The sequence below is a fragment of the Pinus tabuliformis genome, chromosome 3_2 (assembly GCF_031772625.1).
Source record: "Pinus tabuliformis cultivar Carrire ecotype Pingquan chromosome 3_2, CPIR1, whole genome shotgun sequence".
Classification (NCBI taxonomy): Eukaryota; Viridiplantae; Streptophyta; class Pinopsida; order Pinales; family Pinaceae; genus Pinus; species Pinus tabuliformis.
The window spans coordinates 98549107-98571314 of NC_142302.1; positions in this window are offsets into that span (position 1 = coordinate 98549107).

Genomic DNA, 22208 nt, shown 5'->3' on the forward strand with positions numbered 1-22208 from the left:
AACTCACTCAGAGCATGCGAGATATTCTTAGCAAGTCAAGGGTTGTGAGAGATTATTATGACAAGGATACCATTGTTCATGATATTTACTAAGAAGTTAGTAAGATTTACCTTCATTCTTAATTTGTTATACCTTCACTTATATGCCAAATAAACAAAATCAAGAGCATACCAAGAGTTAAAAAAGTATATAGTTCAAAGAGTGTATAATATAGTCTCTACTATGCTCAAAATCATAAATTTACACAATTCCTTCCTTTTAAATAACTAAGTAGTTATATTAAAGATTGAAGTTCATGACAAACTAACAACTCCCTAGCGAACACTATTGGCTTCCTAAATAGGTATACTAAACACAGAAATTGACTCTATCTCCTCCCTTCAACAACCAAAGCTAACCTCCAACCAAAAAACAATTATTTTTAGAGAAGAAAAAACAAAAGAAAACAAAACTTTATATATTTAATGAATTTTATATTTCAAAATTTCAAAAACTTTATAAGTTAGATCACAGTTCAAATAATTTAAAAAGTTCCAAATATTTATTCTAAAACTACAAGCATTACATATTTAGTTATTTTAATACTTTAAATTTCAAAAACATTAACCTAGACAATATTTAAAATAATTAAACAAGTATAAAATTTCGTTTCAAGATCTTTCATTTTCGGTGGTTACCTTCTAGTAAAAGTATTTAGACAAAAAAACTAGTCAATAGCGCCATGGTGATTATGTTGCATCTAAGTCTCTGACTGAATGCAAATGCTACATTATCCAGGTAGGAAAGCACGACAAGGCGGCCTCGGCCCTCCGCCAGTCCATAAAAGCAGCCTCCAGCCTACGGGCCAGCTACTACTTTCCTTGTCTACCTGAAACAATAAAGATAACCTAGCGAGACAACCTCATACCCATCTGCAAATGCATTCTGGCACCAACGCGCTAGGGTTTTACCATCGCTAAGTCAGGGTTTCCCCATTGTTGAATTCCACCTTCTCACCTTGCCACAGTAGACCTTGACTATTGTTCAAAGAAATCTCTGGAGTTGTGAACATTTCGAAGGGTTTCCTTCAACCCATGGGCCTGCTGCTACTTTCCTTATGTCTGCCTAAAACAAAAAAGATAACCTAGCAAGACTTCTTCATACCCATCCGTAAATTCAATTTGACACCAACTCGGTAGGATTTTACAATCGCTGAGATGGGGTTTCAACATCTCTAACTTCCACCTTGTTACAAAATATTTTCAGGAAATTTGAGAAAATATAGCTTTCTTCCTATTTATTGTAAATGTGTTAGAAAAGCTGCATAGATGAATCTAGCTAGTAAAGGTTGAACACAGCTTTGCAGAGCAAAAACACTAAAAGAAAATCGAAATAAAAAAAGAATGATTCATTAGAAAATAGGTTACAATGCTCATAATATAGCATTACTGGGTGAAGATCCCAAGGTAATGCACCATAGTGGTGATCAATGAGAGGACTCAACACCTACAACAAGTTCCAGAGAGAACTAGCCAATTGTGGAGCAAATCAGGGAGTAAATCATGTAGAAGAACTAGCCAGTTGCGGAGTTAAAGAAGGAGCAAATCAGGGAGTAAATCATGCAGAAGGAATCTTGCATGTAGTCCCATCCTCTAACTAAGTGTCTGCATGTAGGCGTGTAGTACTCCAACACCCCCCTGAACATCACTATGGGGAAAAAATAGAAAATGGACCCTGGCAACTAAGGCCAAAGGTCACCCAAAATACAGTGCAACTTGTACTAAAATTGAGGAAAGAGGGAAAACCTTGTAGGAAAACCCCACCCTCAAAATACAATGTAATCAAAAGAAAAGAAGAAGACAAGACAGTTGCTAAGCAACTGTGTCCTTCACTCCAAGACGATCACGAAAAGAGCGAAACTTCTGCTTAGTAAATGTCTTGGTGAAGATGTCTGTAGTTTGTTCTGCTGAAGGACAGAACTGCAAATCAATGACCCGATCATGTACTAAGTCTCTGATGTAGTGCATATGGATCTCTATGTGCTTCGTCTGCTGCCACTGTACTGGATCCCTGCAAAATTTGAGAGTGCTCTAGTTGTCACACCAGATGACAATGGGCTGGTGGAATTGGACGCCCAACTCAGTGAGGAAGTGTTGTAGCCATAGAGCCTTAATGGTGATGTTAACTACTCCTCTGTACTCGGCCTCAGCTAAAGAGAGAGCAATAGCAGTCTGCTTCTTGCTCGACCAACAAATAGGGCTAGCCCTAGACTGAGTGAATATTCGGAGGTGGACTTGCGATCAATGTTGTCACCTGCCCAATCAGAATCAGTGAAGCCAAGGAGATTCAATGCAGTGCCTACTTCATAGTGAATCCCAAAGGTGATGGTGCCCTGCACATATCGGAGGATGCGCTTGGCAGCATTCCAGTGTAGCTCATGCGGCTCCTGCATGTATCTGGAAACTACCCCTACTGCATATGAGAGATCTGGTTTGGAGTGGGTGAGGTACAATAAGCTCCCCACTAGCTATCGGTAGAGAGTACTTTCAACTAATGGAGTGTCACCTCCATCCTCAAGGCGGAACTTAGACAGAAAAGGAGTCGGTGCTAGCTTGCAACTAGTCATGTGAAATCTCTCAAGGAGATCCCGTGCATACTTAGCCTGAGAGAGTTTGATGCATGTGGCATCTTGGCTGATCTCAAGACCAAGAAAGAAGTGTAATGGACCCATGTCTGTCATCAAGAACCTATCATGCAAGGCCCTCTTGACTGCAGCAATTGTTGAAGCCGAGCTTCCGGTGATCAGGAGATCATCCACATACAAAACTAAGATAAGAATTGAATCATGTGTCCTGAGCATGTAAACATTCGGATTAGACTTACATATTTCAAAGTTTTGTGATAAGAGAAAAGAATCCATCTTTGCATACCAAGCTCTCGGGGCCTGCTTAAGGCTGTAGAATGAAACCATGTGGCTGCTCCATGTAGATCTCCTCAAATAGGTCTCCGTGAAGAAAGGCATTCTTCACATCCATCTGATGTACTTCCTAGCCTTGGGCAGCAGCAATGGCTAGTGCAAGGCGTATGAGTTGAAAATAATTAATATTATTTTGTATTAATGGAGAAATGGTTACACAAGTTGTAACGTATCTCCTTAGTTTAGGATTTGTTCCTAGAGTTTAGGAGTTTGGTTGCAACTTCCTGATCTCTAATAATGTACTTAATGATGTAATTGCTCATTTGATGAATGTAGAGTGTACGGAGGGAGTTCTCTTTGTTCAAGTGCAGTCTCCAGGTGCATTACTCACCTGTGAGCTGCAACTTCTTCTTTTTCAATTCAAGTCTGATTTTTATCTTCGTATCATAGCACAGATTAGGGACAGCCTTAATTTTTTTTTAGGATGTATCATTGATTACAAAATTGTAGTGGTGGTGGTGTATATAGAAGCATTCGTAGAATCAGGTGGACTGCAATAACACCTGAAGCATAGGTCTCAGATGACTGATCATCTTTGAGCGGAAGAAAGGGTTGGCGCAGTTTTGTCGCGAACAGTTGCGCCACTTTTGAGCAGAAGGAGCGGTTGGCGCTGTTTATTAAGGAATAGTCGCGCCATTTGGTGCAGTTTTGAGAGAGATAGTCGCACCAGCGCACCAGAAAGTGCTATTGGCATGGAAAATAAAGCCTTAATCGTGCCAATTTCGTGAGACGCATCGATTTTGTTTTCGGTGCAGGTATTTCACCATCGAGAAGCGCCAGCCTCTTTCTCTTTGGAAAATCTGCAATTTTTTGCAGATCGGCCTTGCCCGGTGGTGGCACTTTGAAATTTAAGATCTGTTCAGTGGCAGCAGATCGGAGTTGCCCAGTGGTGGCGCATTGGAGTTCCTGATCTACTCGATGGCAGCAGATCGAATTTGCCTGGTGGTGGCGCATTGGAGTTCCTGATCTACTCAGTGGCAGCAAATCGGATTTGCCCAGTGGTGGCGCATTGGAGTTCCGGATCTGTTTGGTGGCAGCAGATCGGACTTGCCCGGTGGTGGCTCATTGAAGATACAAATTTTTTTTTTCTCAGCAAAACAGAGGTTCGGATCTGGTATGTGGTGATTTTTTTTTAGTGTGTCCTGAAAGTGTACAGTTGGATAGACTTATTCATCAGAGGATCAGAAATTTTATCAATCCAATATGAATAATAGTATAGAATCGTATCTCCACGAGTCTGGAAAACTCGATGGATCGAATTTCTCCAACTGGAAATTCAAGATGCAGACTTTACTTGAAAGTGAAAATGCGTGGTCAATTGTTATAGGAAATGAGCTGAGACCAGGATCAGCTACACAGGAACAAGATTGGGATAAAAGGGAGACAAAATCAAAGGTCATATTGAAGATGTCCGTAAGGACAATGTTATCCCACATATTAGAGACTATAAATCGGCCACTAACATTTGGACGACGATCAAAAACCTATACCAAACACAGAATACAAACCGTGTCTTGTCACTCAAAGGCAAGTTGTTTGCATTGAAGATGGAGGACAATGAGTCTGTTGCTGGATTCATTGCTAGAGTCAAAGACCTGAAGGACAAATTGGGAGATATCAGAGAGAAAGTTTCCAATTCAGATCTGGTCACGACACGTTGAACGGAATGACTAATGAATACCAGGTGTTTATCACAGGGCTGTCAGCAAGAGAGAAAGCCCCTGCATTTGAAGAGCTGACAGGGATTCTGATACAGGAAGAAGAGCGACGACAAAATTTGAAATCACAGAGCAATGACCTTGCTCTAATGGCAAAAAGGAGACAGTATAGAGGGAAGCAGCATCAGCAACCGCTGCAGCAGCAGCAGAAAGGAGCCAACACATTTCAGAAGAGATCGCTTAAAGGTATGTCTGCTAATAATTTTCCCAGCAAGAAATGTTTTTACTGTGGAAAACCTGGTCATCAAATTAAATATTGTTATAAGAGGAAGGCAGACGAAGGAAGAAACAAACAGAGAAAACACAAGGGTTACTTTGTTGAGGAAGAAGAGGACCATAACCACGAACTTCGACTATTTATAGTCGACTGTGCCCTTTTAGCTTCAAAGGGAGATGAGGATGACATATGGTATGCTGACTCGGGCGCATCCTCACATATGACTGGTAAGAAGGACATGTCTGAATTTCTTGAAGAAACTTCATGTGGGTCGAAAATCTATTTAGGAGATGACAATGGACATGAGATCAAAGGATATGGTGACATTCCTGTAAAATTACCTAGCGGTGACATTAGACACCTTAAAAATGTATTGTATGTTCCAGGAATTAAGAAAAATTTGGTCTCTGTCTCAATGATTACTGATCAGGACATGCAAGTTCAATTCTTTAAGACTAACTGTGTCATTAAGGATAGCCAGATGGAAACAGTTGCAACAAGAGTGCGCGTGGGGAGCCTGTACAGACTAGATGTGAAGAGTATGCCACAGCAAGCAATGGTTGCAGCTGGATCGACAACCGAAAATCTCTGGCATTAGAGATTCGGCCATCTTAATCTGCAAGACCTCATCCTACTTCAGAGAAAAGGTATGGTTGATGGACTCCCTGTTTTCCATAATGTTAAGCTGGATTGTGATGGATGTGCATTAGGGAAAATGCATAGAGAAGAGTTCCCTTTGCATGTTAATAGAAAGGAAAGAGACATTTTAGAACTGGTGCATACAGACATCTGTGGACCTATGCAAACTAGGTCATTAGGAGGAGCATATTACTTTCTCTTATTTACAGATGATTGCACTAGATTTTCATGGATATACTTTCTGAGTAAAAAGAGTCAAGCCTTTCAGTATTTTAAAGAGTTTAAATCCATGGTAGCAAACCAGACAGGAAAAAGGATAAAAATTCTCCCCTCAGATCAAGGGGGAGAATACAGGTTGGGAGAGTTCATGGATTTCTGCAAGCATCATGGGATTGTGGAACAGTTTACAGTGCCCCAAACTCCACAGTAGAATGGAGTGGCAGAACGGAAGAACAGAACTCTTGTGGAGTGCGCAAGGAGCATGCTTCAAGGTAAGGGTCTATAAAATGGTATTTGGGCAGAAGCTATTAACACTGATGTGTATTTAAAGAATAGGAGACCTACTAGATGTCTAGGCTTCGAAACCCCTTTTGAAGCATTTTTTGGATTCAAACCAGCAGTGAGTCACTTAAGAATATTTGGGTCAAAAGCTTATGCCCATACACCTAAGGCAGATAGGAAGAAGTTAGATCCTAAAGCCCTGAAATGTATATTTGTTGGATATGGCACTGAGTTCAAGGCATATAAGTTATTTAATCATGTGACTCACAAGGTTTTTGCAAGCAGAGATGTCATATTTCATGAACAGGTTGAAGAAGGAAAGAATGACTCTAACAGTGATTGGCACATTCCATTGCTATTGGAAGAAAACAGTGAGGAAGATGAAGAGCAGGAGGAGAAACAAGAAGAAGAAGTAACAGACAATGTAATCAATGATGATGCAAGCCCAGAAAAGGCTGAAATAGACAGATTTGAGGTAAGACCCCTACCAAGGAGATTAGGTAGGAAGACTCGATTACCTTCTAAATTGAAAGACTATGCATTAATGTCAAAGATTTTAAACATTGTAGAACCTGCAAATTATGAGGAAGCAAGTAAATCTGATGCATGGAGGGCTGCAATGTATGAGGAAATAGAATCAATAAATAGAAACCATACTTGGGATTTGGTTGAATTGCCTGAAGGTAAAACCCCCATAGGATGCAAATGGCTATATAAACCAAAAATAAATGTAGATGGGAGTATAGAGAAACTTAAAGCTAGACTGGTAGCAAAGGGTTACTCACAGAAAGAGGGAATAGATTTCGATGACACCTTTGCTCCTGTAGCCAAATTAAACACCATTAGAATGCTAATTTCCTTAGCAACAAAACACAAATGGCAGCTACACAAGCTAGATGTTAAGTCTTCATTTCTGAATGGTGACTTGAAGGAAGAAATTTATTTAGTACAGCCTGAAGGTTTTGTGAAAAAGGGGCAGGAACATCTTGTGTGTAAATTGAAAAAGGCACTTTATGGTTTAAAACAGGCACCCAGGTCATGGTATGAGAAAATTGACTCATTTTTTGTATAGCATGGCTTTCATAGGAGCTTGAATGATCCAAATCTGTATACCAAGTTTAATAAACAGAGGAAAATTATTTTGATTTCTTTGTATGTAGATGATATGATCATAACATGCAATGCTAACAATCTGATCAAAGAAATCAAACAACAGATGTGACAAGTGTTTGAGATGAAAGATCTCGGAAACCTTCATTATTGCTTGGGATTGGAGGTATGGAAAGACTCTGGACAAACTTTTCTTACTCAAGGGAAGTATGCCAGAAGCTTGTTGGAAAGGTTCAGAATGGAGCAGTGCAGATCAACAGCAACACCATTACAGCAGAACTTAAAGTTGAGCAGTGACGACGGTACTAAAGAGGTGGATGCTACCATGTATAGATAGCTAGTTGGCAGTTTGATATATCTTACTACAACTAGACCAGATTTGGCATATTTTGTTATTGTGTTGAGCTAGTTCATGTCAAAACCACTCGAAAGTCACTGGGTCGTAGCAAAAAGTGTGTTGAGGTATCTTAGTGGTACTAGTAATTATGGCATTTTGTACACTGACACTTCTAATGTTATTCTAGCAGGTTTTTCAGATTCTAATTGGGCAGGTAACTTGGATGATGGAAGATCTATCACAGGTTACGCATTCAGCATCGGATCCGGGGTCATAGCATGGAGCAGCAAAAAGCAGAGCACTATAGCTCTATCGTCATGTGAAGCTGAGTACCAAGCATTGTGTGCAGCCACATGTGAAGCTATCTGGTTGAGAAGACTTCTCAACGATGCAGGAGAAGAGCAGAAAGAATCAACTATTATCAAAACTGACAACCAGAGTACCATCAAGCTTGCATACAATCCAGTCTTTCATAAAAATACCAAGCATATCGATACTCAAGTTCATTTTGTTCGAGAGAAATTACAGTCAAAAGAGATATGCATTGAATATTGTAAAACTTGTGATAACATGGCTGATATTTTTACTAAGCCTCTTGGGCGTGTAAAGTTTGACTTGTTTAGAGGGATGCTAGGAGTTCAGGATAATCCTTTCTCCATTAAGGGGGGGGGGGAGTTGAAAATAATTAATATTATTTTGCATTAATGGGGAAATGGTTACACAAGTTGTAATGTATCTCCTTAGTTTAGGATTTGTTCCTAGAGTTCAGGAGTTTGGTCGCAACATCCTGATCTCTAGTAATGTACTTAATGATGTAATTGCTCATTTGATGAATGTAGAGTGTACGGAGAGAGTTCTCTTTGTTTGAGTGCAGTCTCCAGTTGCAGTAGTCACCTGTGAGCTGCAACTCCTTCTTTTTCAATTCAAGTCTGATTTTTATCTGTATGGAATCCATATTTGCTACTGGAGCAAAGGTCTCATCATAATCAATGCCATGCACTTGTTGGAAGCCTTTGGCTACTAGCCTAGCTTTATTTCTGGTGATTTTCCCATCTGCAACACTCTTGGTCCTGTAGACCCATTTGCATCGGACAAGTTTCCTTCCCGAAGGAAGGGGGACCAGATCCCAGGTTTGGTTCTTGAGGAGGGAGTTATACTCCTCCTCCATGGTGGACTCCCAAGATGGATGCCCAGTAGCCTCAACATAAGACTGTGGATCAGAAGACTAAACCAAATGGCAATGCCAAGATGGCATTGGTTCAATGGCAGTGAGGGCAAGAGGAGGCTCAATAAACTCTGAGCTAGTCCTTTATGGATCAAAATTATCCCCCACAAGACCATTTCTAGCAGTTGGGTGGTCTTGTGCATATATCTCATGTAAGCTCCTTGTTCTTTGATTTATGACAGGGGAAGTTGATTCACTGCTGGAAGCCCAATCTGGGCTTGGATGTGGATCATCATATGCATGCATTGGATTTGTATCTGAAGACTTTGTCTCTGCATCTGCATGATCTACCGCAGCATTTGCATGCTTTGTATCTGCATCTGAGTGTACTGATTCATCATCTCAGACATGAGGTAGATAAAAGGTGTCTGCATGCAGCAATTAAGGTGCATGCAAGAGACTTTCCTCAAATTTGAAATTTCGTTCAATGATGAGCTTGTCTGTAGAGGAAATCAGAAGTCGGTATCCCTTCACACCATCAGGGTATCTAACAAAGATGCACTCAATGCTATGTGGATCAACAGCTTTCCTCCTTTCAGAGGGGATCCTGGCCCATCCTCGGGAGCTGAAAACATGGAAGTGGGTGACCTCTAGTTTAGTGCCACTCTAAGCCTCAAAGGGGTTTGATCCTTGACAGACCTTGATGAGATCTGTTCTGGATGTAGTTAGCACAATTAAGTGCTTCAACCCATAGCTTATGAGGCAGTGACTTAGCATGCAACATGCAGGAAGCCATCTCTTTGAGAGATCGATTCTTCTTCTCAACAACTTCGTTCTGCTGCGGTGTGTATGGAACTGTGTACTGCAACTATATGCCAGACTCAAGGAAAAGGTTCTAAAGTGTTGTGTTAACATACTCCCCCCCATTATCTGTACGAAGGGCTTTGATCTTTCACTCTGACTATGTCTCAACTAGTGCTTTGAAATCTTCAAAGTGCGCAAAAACTTCAAATTTGTCCCTGAGAAGATACACCCAAGTATACCGTGAGAAATCATCAATAAATGTAAGCACATACCTTGATTTGTTGATGGAAGGATGAGGAAAATGCCCAATGAGATCACTATGGATCAGATCTAGAGGAGAGGATGCTCTGTGAGTCTTGCCAGTGTCAAACTTTTCTCTAGGATGTTTGCCAAGGACACACCCTTCACAAACTCCTTTGGAGAAACTGATATTTGGCAAGCCTTCCACCATCTCATGCTTGCTTAGCTGCTTCATATACCTGTAATTTAAGTGACCAAACCTCTCGTTTCAAAGCCTACTACTATCATCAGCATTTGTAAGCAATAATCAGGATTCAGATTCAATAAATCCAGAAAATGTATACAGTCTGGCTCCATTGTTTACCTCACCGGTTGCAATTTTGGAGCTGCTATGTAGGTCATATATGTTCACTACATCTGGAGAGAATTCCACTCTCTTTCCGGTGCCGGAATGAGTGATCTGATAAACTGAAAGTAGGTTTACCGAAATTTTTGGAACATGAAGCACATCTTCAAAGCTTCTGTGTAAAAGTTCCACTCTACCTTTTCCGGTGACCTCAATAGGTGAGTCATCCCCCATGAGGATGGGAGGTCCTTTGCATGCATCCAAAGAGGAATAAACTTCCTTTGTAGCAGCCATATGATGTGATGCACTAGAATCTATAATCCATGCATCAGGGGAAGAATTAATTGCAACTAAAGCATGAAAATTGTTACCTTTCCCGTGTGGTGGATCCTCAGTTTTCTTCTTGGCGCCCTGAGGGATGTGGTCCCCAAGGTTGTGCTTCTGAAGGATTTCAGCCATTTGGTCCATGTGTTTCTTCATGCAAGATTCTGGATGGAATCCTCTTTGACATTAGGTGCATTTGTTTCCTTTCTTCCCTTTCTCATTTCTCGAGCCGGAGGAGACATTGAAGGGCTTGGTGTACCCTTCCTTCTTTGGATGGAAATGAACTTTTCGTTTGTCCTTTTGCTGCTGATTTTTCTGATTTGAATTAGATCTGTGAATTTTATTGTGGCTGCCATCATGCATAGTAAGTGCATGCTCTTTTGGAGGTTTGATTTTCCCCATGCTAATTAGTTTGTCTTGCTCAAAAGTAAGGGACTCCATGAACTCTTTGAGAGAAGGCATAGTGTAGGATTTACCTGTTCCAAGCCTTATTGAATGAAATGTAGACACAAAGATGGAGTATTCCAGTCCGAACTTTGACATAATAGAGAGAACTTGGTGACTCTCCTCCTTGGATTTGTCAATTCCACAACCCTTGAGTTGCAACAATAGATCATTATATTTGGTGAAGAAGTCTTGAATTATACCATAGTTTTGTGGATCTAATGACAGCAGCTCCACTTCGAGCAAATGTCCTTTCATCTCATCCTATTTCCCGTAGAGTTCTTCAACCCTTTTCCAAATCTCATTGGGAGTATGGTAGGCAGATAGATGAAATTGCAACTTTAGGGAGATGCACATGCATATGGATCCGTGGGCCTCATCCATGCGGCTGAGGTACTTGGATTTCTCTATGGTTGAAGTGGGTTCCACTTCTGCAACCATGGTAATCCTATACAACCCTTTTTGACGAAGGTATCGAGCCATTTGTTCCTTCCATTCGTGATAGTTGTATGGTGTTAGGATCGATGCTTTGGGAAACTCCATTTTTCTGTCAATCTTCGATCTCCAAGCTGTAATACCCGAAAAATAAAGTATTGGTGTGCCTTTTATCTAGCAACCTATGGGCTCTGATACCATGTAAATGTGTTAGAAAACCTGCACAGATGAATCTAGCTAGTAAAGGTTGAACACACATCTTTGCAAAGCAAAACACTAAAAGAAATTCGAAAGAACAAAAGAATGATTCATTAGAAAATAGGTTACAATGCTCATAATATAGCATCACTTGGTGAAGATCCCAAGGTAATGCACCATAGTGGTGATCAATGAGAGGACTCAACACCTACAATAAGTTCCAAAGAGAACTAGCTAGTTGCGAAGCAAATCAGGGAGTAAATCATGCAGAAGAACTAGCCAGTTTCAGAGTTAAAGAAGGAGCAAATCAGGGAGTAAATCATGCAGAAGAACTAGCCAGTTGCAGAGTTAAAGAAGGAGCAAATCAGGGAAATAAATCATGTAGAAGGAATCTTGCATGTAGTCCCATGCTCTAACTAAGTGTCCGCATGTAGGTGTGTAGTACTCCAACATTTATTTGGGCGACAGGATGACATTAAAGTTGCCAATGAAGGTAGTACCTGAAAATAGAGATTTTCACAATGAATAAAGAATGTAGGAAATTTCTCGATGGGGAAAAATAACTCACACATCATAGTGTCATCATTATGATTGCAGGCAATGCAACAACTTTTAGTACGCTCTATTTATTTCTACAAACAACCCCTGTGTACTCTATATACCTAGTTGAACGTCCTACGTACTCTATCTGGCATGTTGTCAACGATTATGGAGGGAGAACAAGGCAAGTTGAAACTAAGGTTCGGGGTCCAGAGTTCCTGCGTCCACAAATAGCAGATATCTGGCAATTTATCTAGGAGGAGCAACCCTTCAAACATCATTTTATAATATTGTTTAAACTTTTTAAAAAACTGATAGAAATTAAAATTTACATTTTTTTGGACAAGTAATTTTAATGTAGCACTTTTATGACATGCTAGAGGCCTCTTGACGGGCTATAACATGTTCAATTTTGAACATTGGTTGGGTGTAGTGGTGTTTGAAGGGCCCTGATCTGAAGGCGTAAGTCGGTGGAGGAAATCGAAGACTGCCCACTGCCCAACACAGGAGGGTAAGTTTTTTTTGCGTGAAAGAACCTTGAGGTCTATAGATTTATTCTTAGGCATGTCAATAGCAGCTACATGAACCAACAAATGATATGGGTAGTACATGCCTGAGATTCTAGCGTATGTGAAAGGACACGTCAGACGATGACCTCGCATCTGCATCCATAGTTTGGCGTTTTATAGGAAAACCTCTCAAATGGTTTGGTGATTGCTATCCATATACCGAGGAATTCATTAAATTGAAAATCGATTTTGTGGTTTGAAAACGATTGAGGATTCAAAATCAATCGATGCAAGGTAAACCCTTAGAATATTGAAAACGCTTCAAACAGCCCAGGCTTGAAGAGAAAAAAAAATTTAGATTTTATGGAAACAAATTGTTTCAACAGAGAAAACAGGAAAGTGGATTTGGGTAAACTCAAAGCAATATGAGGGCATTTCCTTAAATGAGGACAAATGAGAAGAAAACCAATTAAAAGAAAGAAAAGAAATAAGAGAAATAAAAATAAAGAAGAATCAATCATTTACAGTCCCACATCTACACCTCTTACTTGGTCATCAAAGTTATATGTCCAAGAACTGATGAAAGCCAGGACAAAGGTTGGAGATTTTGGAAGCCAAAGAACAGGAAAGGGACCACAAAATTTCAGAGATCAAGTTGCAAACCGATTTCTAATGGAAGGTAATAGAATTTTAAGAGAATAGGTAACAATGTTACAAGAGGCTCTAGAAACAGGAAAACAAGAATGGAAAAGCATGAAGATAATGTGGAAAAGCATGAAATGATTAATAACAACAAACAGGGATGTGATAATTTCTAAACAAACTCAGGTAGATACACAAGTATCTCAACAAATAAACATTTCCAAAGAGAAGGCAAAAATGAACAGTGGGAAAGATAGTCCAAAAGAAATCAAAGCTAGAGTTGAAGACACCAATGATTACATAAGGACGGAGGAAGAAGAAGACACAAGTGCTCGTAGAGAACAGGAAATAGAACACAAAGAAAGACAGGACAGAAAAACAAACTTTATTATCAGGGAATAAGAGATTACGGGAAGAATGAAAGTACTCTCAATTTGACAAGAGACTTTCTGAAAAATAAACTACATTGGAAAGCGAAAATTTGCCAAGCAAGAAGGGTTGGGAGGATATCTAAAGAGAGACCTCGACCCATAAAAGTCACCATGGCAAGTGTACAAGACAAACAATAGGTTTTGGGCAAAAAGAAACTCTTGAAAGGCTCACACTTCTTTCTCAATGAAGATTTAACCAAAAAACAATAAGAGGAGAGGAGATGAAGTGGAAAAAACTAGAACAACAAGAAATGAAGGGAAAAGGGCATGGTTGTACAATGGGAAAGTCATTATTGCGGTGTTTGGGCCTCCAGGCAAATCAGGGCAACGAGCTGACAGTAAAGAAAAAACAAAGAATTCAATAATAGAGACGAAAACAACAAGAGCAGTGTGGACAAAAATGGGTGAAGCTTCAAATTTGAGTCTTATGTGCCGAACTGTGTAGCAGTCAAATCCTACCCGGGTCTACCTAAGTTTAGTTTGTTGGAATTGTAGAGGATACCCTTGGATGAGAGGACCTGGGTTAGGGCCTATTGCGGAAGGTAGAGACATAATTTGTCTCACTGAAAATCATGAGCATGATGGTTGCAAAACACTTGTGTTTGACGGTTATTTGAAGTTGGCAGTTTGGAACAAGGTAGCATAAAATGACAAAGGGTATGGGGGAATACTAGTTTTAGTGAAAGAAAAAGAAGGCCATCAATTTCAGTTAATTAAAGAAGATGCAAATAAACAACATTTATGGTTGAAAATATCAGAGAATGAGAATCACATCAGAATTGGAGCATGCTATTTTGCCCCTCAAGTCTCAAAAGCTTACAAAAATAAGGGGCTTGATAGCAAAGATCTATATGCAGCTTTAAAACAAATATTTTCATGTACTCTCAGCAGGGAGAAGTTCTTTTAGTGGGAGATTTCAATGCTAGAACAACAAATAATCAAGCTAGCATTCCTTGTTGCAAGGAGGATAACAATCTTATTTGCCTCACTGAAAAGGAGCATCCCCAATGGGTGAGGTGTTCAGAAGATGACAATCTTAGCAATTATTTTGGAGAGGAGTTTCTTACACTATGTGGGGCTTTCAACTTAATTATTTGCAATGGTCTAGATAGATGGAAAAGGTCTGGGAACTTCACTTGCAACACATACAATGGGGCAAGTGTCATTGACTATGTGCTATGTTCACAAAGCTTAATAGGAAGTATAGACGAAGTTAGTATTGGAGAGCATATTTGGGACTTAAGACCATAACCCAATTTATATAAGGTTATCATTGTTAGAAGAAAAACAACATAGGAGGAAAACCCAATGCTCTCGACAATCACTATCAAAGGGAAAAATTATTCTAACACAAGAAAATTGTACTATCTTCAAGACAATGTTAGAGAGATTAATTTAAAAGGAGAAAACTGGTTTCAAAAGCTTCAATAGTCATGAGTTGACAAATATAATTCAAAGTGCACTTGAGAAGTGCAAAAGAGAAAAAATAGAAAATCAGAATCAAATTGTTTTCCTGTAAATGCTTGGTTGATGAGGAATGCAAAATGGCAAGGAGAACCTTGAAAAATGCAGGAAATGCTAAGATGAATGTAAAGCTATATAAGAAGATACTAAAAGGGAAAAAATATGAGTTCATGCAAACAAAGAGAGAAGAGTTCATATATTTGAGCAAGAATAATCTAAAGATTTTTTGGCAGGAACTGCAACCAAGGAATAAACATATTGAAAATAATATTACAGCCAATCAATGGTTCGAATATACAAGGCAACTCTATGAGAAATAATTTGAGGTGGAGTCCCCCTCTAGGATCAACACAAATTTAAAGCTCTTCACATTACAAGAGGTGGAGAATGGAATTAAGAAGCTGAAAACATGAAAGGCAAAGGACTTGGTTGAACTTCAAGCAGAGTATCTAAAATGGGGAATGAACACTCTTGCACCACACATCATGGAAATATTCAACAACATCATTCAGCAAGGATTCCCAAGAGATTGGACAACTAGCATAGAAATACCCCTTTTTAAAGTGGAGACATTAATAATCCATCCAACTATAGAACAATTATGATCAATCCTTTGTTTGCAAAATTTTTTGGTAGCATGATAGAACACATAATTAGTAAGTTGGCAGAAGTAAAAGAAAAGAGGGTAAGAAGGCAAGCGGGTTTTAGGCCTAAAAATAATAACCATATTAAACTTATTTTTAATTATATATTTATAAATATTCAATTTTTATTATATTATTAAATTAATCTAACTAATTTTGAATTCAATATTATTTTAATTAAAAATATTAACAAATTAAAATAAAACATAACAAAATAATAATAAATTTATTCAACTATTTTTTTTTAACGGCTAATTTATAACAGTTATTTCCTAACGGCTAACTCTGGAATAGAGGCATCCTTGCTATTTAAACATTCTGACTGACTCATTTTTTCACCTTTGTCCTGATGATGAACCACATTAGATGGTTCGAAACATCGACCAAAAATTCATGATGTGATTAATCCGAAAAAATTTATCAAATTTTAATTTTATTTATAAAATATCATATTTTTTGAATGAAGAAAAAGAAATGCTATATATATATATATATATATATATATATATATATATATATATATTAAATAAATTAATGTGTATAGTAAAAATAAAAATGTTACATGTGTATATTTTTAAATGTAAATTTGAGATATTTAAATCATAATTTATTATTAAATTAAATAAAGTAAAAGTATTTTCTGTTATTATTAATAGATACAAAACCATATTATTAATGTGATTTAAAATTAAATTTATATTAATTGTTTATAAGATAAATTATGTATATTAAAAAAAAAAAAAAAAAAACCTTGTATATTCTTACATTATTATTTAATTACTTTGAAAAACACAATATTAATAAATAAAACATATAAATAAATAATACAAGTAGTAATGATTTTTGCATAGGCTTAGTTGTATCATCTAATCAAAACATTGTTGCATAGAATTATGTTTAAAACATAAAAGAAGTTACAAATTTGTGACCTCCCATATGACATCAAAGAATTATAGGGGTGGAGTAGTGATCAAGGATGCAAATTTTACTTGTTAGGTGACAAAACATTTGTGTGCCTTTTTTTGTTGGGTGCTAGACATAGGTAGTATCTTTTCATTTTTGCAAAGCGTCAATAAGAGGGTGTTGGTGTAATGTGTATCCATTATATGGTTGTGGTGTGTGACATTAAAATGAAGATGTTTCACTTGGATGTTGAAGCATGAAATATGTGTTTTTTCCCCTCATAAATATAGTAGTTTCATTTATTTATTTTTTAAGTTACAAAATTACATTTTTACTACTTTCTATATCAATAGCCTCAAAGCTAAAGACATAGCAAGGTCCCTTGGCATGGATGAAGGTGCATAAATCAATGTTTGAAAATACTTTGATTTTCATTTTCCAGATTTAGAAACTTAATAAGAGTAAAGTTGAGATGATTCAGGGTTCCATGGAGTACAATATAAAAATGCTTTAAGGTTGATTTGAAATCTAGAATTTTTAGAATGGAGATGTAAAGAATATCTCTATATTCAATTATTGTAATAGAGTTTATTGTTAGCATTCATGCTATATTTTTTATAATTTGTTAAAAAAAATGACACATGACTTAAGAAAAATATTTTTACAGTATACATTTGTTGAAGTGGCAAAGTGGCAATATATTTGTTGAAGTATGTATATAATTATTATAACAAGAATAATATTTATGCTGGTGAATATTTGAACAAAGTTAAATAATAAATCTATGCATGTTATGTACTTTATATTAGAAGAATTATCAAACAAAAATTTAGAATATATTTAAGAAGAAAATTTATGTTTTGATAATATGTTTAGCATTGGTATCATGATAAGAATAATATAAATTTAAAAGTTTATATTAAAAGTAAATGTTGAAAATGTGTTTAAAAACAAATAATAATATAAAATTCTAATAGAGGTTGAAAATGTACTTTTTAGAGAAACATATAGTAAAATAAAAAATATTTGGTAGATACAACTAAAATGAGCATAGTATTATTAAAAAAATATAATTATAATAAAAAAAATATTAAACTCTCTTTTTCTTTATATAAATGTATTTTATTTTTAAAAAATACTATTTTAAAAAAGATATAAAATAAATTATTTATATTAAATATTATATAATAGATAATATATATTAAAGCCACAAGGGATATCTTAGTTGGTCGAGTCCCTGTTGCTAAGTATCTTGCCTATCGGGAGGTCACGAGGTTAATTCTCCTTGATGCTCTTGGGATTAGGCCTTGCTAGTTTGGCTGGGGGATAGATTTGTCCAAGTTGATTTACCTGGTTTTCCCATGGATGTAATGGCAACCCCCCTCTCTCTATATATATATTAAATACTTTAAATATTATAATTAAAAAAAAAACTTATTCTTATTATAATAATGGGAGAATATGTGTTCCAAATATATTTTTTTGTATGCAAACATATTTAAAATGTAAGATTATTTTTTCAAGTATTTAGTAAGAAAAAAAATTAAATAAATATATAAATGTTGAAAGAATACACATATACACACACACACACACACACACACACACACACACACACACACACACGCATTAGCGTAGCCATATAAATTAAACGATTGATAAAATTTGATAGAAACCAATTCAAATAAGTATTAAAAAACTTATTTCATAATACACTCATAATGCTAAAAAAAATAAAAAAATTGGATGTTATGATTGGGAAAATATTAAATATTCACATTTCTAATAGGAAACCAAGAGAGTTAATTCTATTGTTTAGTGATGTCATTGTTGTGATTACATTATTTCAAGATTGTTGATGGATGGTAGAAGTCCTTAATCCTGAGGGAAAACAAGTGACTAAGTACTCTTGGGGGCTAGGTAAGGCAATCAACAACCACGCTGAAATGCATAGACTCAAGATAAGTTTGGCAAAGGAAATGTGATTTTGAGTGACTCTCTTCTCCAACATCTATATCAAGGCTCTTTTCCTAAGGATAATCAACTTAAGCTACTCATTTATAGAATTTTGAGGGCTCTCGATCACTTTCAACAGAAGACACTCTTCCATATCCTTAGATCTCTAAACAAGGAAGTAGATGAGAAAGAAAAACTTGCAGGCCTCTTAAAACTGGACCAAGATGACATCAATAATTTTTTGGAATGGAGAAACGTCCCATGACTCATTTCCTTTCATACATGGTCTTCTTAAATTTTTTTAGAGCAACACTCCATGTTGAGGCTCCTCTCCATAAGAACTAGCATGTGTTGAGAGCGCAGGCCCGACAACGCCATAACCTAAACTCTTTAACCTAATCAAAGTGGTGGTTTATCATAATATTTAACGGCGATGAGATCTATTCTGTGTGTCAATTATCTAGCCCTGGGATTAAATCTATGAGTACCACTTGGTTGCTCTGTATATGGCCTCCACAAAGGTTGAATTTTTATTGTGCCGATATATTTTCCTAAGTTGGAAGATTGCTTTGTTGAGATTTGTAGCTTGGGAGGTACTCCAAACCATAGGCTAGTGGGTTTTGGAGGAATTGACACATAAAAGTGACTTGTGGGCTAAGAACCCAAACTTGTGGGTGTGAAACCGTGATGAGGATTGATGACTTGGAATATGGATATCGATGGGAATCCTTAAAGATCAAGGATAAATTTGAAGAATTAGTAAATGCCTTGTAGAAATGGAGAAAATGTGTTTTATAGGTTTCACGAGGGAAAATTGGGCTAAAGTTCAAGTCAACCTTAGTTGTAAAGGAACCTCTTGAAATGGATAGACAGTACCATGAGGAAGCTTCTAAACAAAGGCTTAATTTGGAGAACTATTTTAAGCACATCCAAGTGCAACCAAATCACAAGAAGTACTTTAGTTTGGGCCGTAGATCTAAGGAGAAGACCTCAACGAATATTGGAGAAGCCATTTGGTGATTTTGTAAGGCTGTTTGGAGGCCGAGTTAGATCAAAATACAGGCCAAGTTGTTTGGGAAATGCTTTGGGTTGTTTTTGGTGTATTATGAGTGGCTTTCTTCTAGTCACAGTCCTTGTTATGATAGCAGACATTGTTAAGAAATCTAGGGAAACATATAGAATAGGTTTTCTTGATTTCTCTTATACTTTGACAAATTATTGTGATTATTATTTTGTTCTTCATTATTGTTATTATTTTATTTTCATCATCAAGAAAAATTCCAAACAAGAATATCATAAAGACACTAGAGATAGGCGCACAACTAGGGAAAAACCCCTAAGAAGGGGAAAACCCAGTCAAACTCTTTTACTAGTAGAACCAAATCAAAGTGAGACAGTCCAAGATCTCTTTTGACCATGACATAAAATTACCTCCATCCATCAATAAAACCTCCATGTAGTTACATCAACATAGCCCAACTCTCCAAAACAAGGATGAACTCTCTCTGTAATCTATATTTTTCGCCCCGCAACAAAATCTGTTCCTTTTCGACACTGTAACAAAATCTCAATCTACTTCCACGTATGGTAGAATATGACACCTTTTGATGTTTTTTTGAACTTATAATCCCCTTTGATTTCCTTCTTCTCCTTATTTTAAGTATTTTTCACTTCCTCTCTCCTTGTAGTTGCAGATCAAATTATAGATCAAAGTAATTCCAAATAGGTCAATTTCATTTGCTATATATAGTGGTTTGAGTGTCTAATTTTGAGGTCGACATGATATGCTATTTGAGGCTGACTTGTAAGGTCTAGAAGCTGAGTTGATGGAGGAGCATAAGATACATAAAATAAATTTTATTTTCCCAAGAAGGGTATAACACATTTTGACTTTTTGACTCCTATAAGCCTTTAATGGATGCTAGGCCTATTGACCATTTACCCAAGCATGAAGACCATGCTTTAATAAGTCAAATTTGCAATATAATTTTATTTTTCTTTCTATTTGACGAATAAAATTATGAAGACCGACACTAGTTTCATTCTTCAACACTCCCTCTTAACTAGGGAGGTATTCATAATTACATATATATAAAGGTACAAGGATGATCTCAAAGTGATTTGTTCTACGAAGAGTCGCAACACACACGGTGCTACAGATTAGATACTTGACCAAGGTATCTAATTGAGTGGGAGTAAGGTTTATTCCAAGATTCAACCACTCTAGGTACCGTCAGGCTTTAGCTCTAACACCAACCCATGGATCTAGGTGTGTATCCAAGTTCAGAGTTCCAAGATCAATGCCACCCTCCTTACTTCGAGATCTAGACATCATCACAGGTTGACCAGATTTCCTCCAAAGCATGTTTTCATCCCAAGAAGCTTCATCTCTCCCTAAAAACTTAAATCAAATATGTCCATCAGTTCCAACATGCTTCAAAAAGTTCAACCCTTTTATGGAGAGGTTAACATGTATATTCACAATCCCAATTAGTAATAAACTTCTAATTGTATATTAGTTAACACAAACCTCTGGGATCTTGAAATATATTGATGCTTCTTAGGTCATCATCATATTATCCAAACACATCCTTGTTGTAAGCTTTCTGCTTTAACTTCTACAACAAAACCAAAATCAACTTCAACACTTCTTCTGAATTATCTAAGTCTTCTTTACAACTTTTCCATTCACGAATATTTATTTGCATGGCCTCAACCATGATCTTTATTCTTTCTTTAAGGCCTTAGTTGTCACATTATGCCCTCCCTTTTAACTTGACAGATATACAATTCTTTTCATCTAAGCTCCCTCTTAACTTAGGGAGATCAACAATTTTGTTCTTGCAGGTTCTTTATCATAACATTGGAAAAACTCCAACCTTTCATTTATTTAGGTACATAATTCTTTCTCATGGAAACAAAGTTATCTATTAATATTTTATGTCATCATCCTTCTCACAACTCCCTTTATTCATCATGCTTATGAATTCATCTTCAATTATGAACATTTTCAACATCTTAAAGATTATGTACCTGTAAATTTTCAACAATAAGCATAACCAAGTACAAATATATAGAAGCATGAAATCACCTATATAAAAATCATGTCATTACAATGGAAGCGTCAAAATAATCAAGCTTTAGACATCAAATACCTAAACCTAGTTAGGTTCATAATCAACAATGGTCACACCTTTTTTTATTCTGGACTGCAAAACTTGCTAGAGTTTTGTCATAAATCCTAGTGTTAATAGTGTTGGATACCACCAACATACAAGGGATCTCCCCAGTGTGAATTCCCAGTTAGACCTCACACCATTTGGGGTAGGAGTCCCATCCAGAATATGACCCGACTACCATTTACTTAAAGATATGCCTTGGCTTTAGCTGTTTAGAACAAGAGAGAAGTGCACATGTGCTTTTGAATAAGCAAGAGAGTGTTCTTTGTGAATGTTCGAGTGTAGATGTATCAAGGTTCTTTTGTTGCACAGGAGAAATAAAGTGACCCTCTAAGAGAGAAGTAATAATACTAACCTAATGGAGACACACACACATGATAAATATTATCCTAACATGAATTGAAATATTTCACATAGATGCAACGATCGTTGTGAACATTACAACTCATTTCCAATGAGCGAAGCACCAAAGTCACAAAAATAGTTCAATTACTTTAGTACATGTG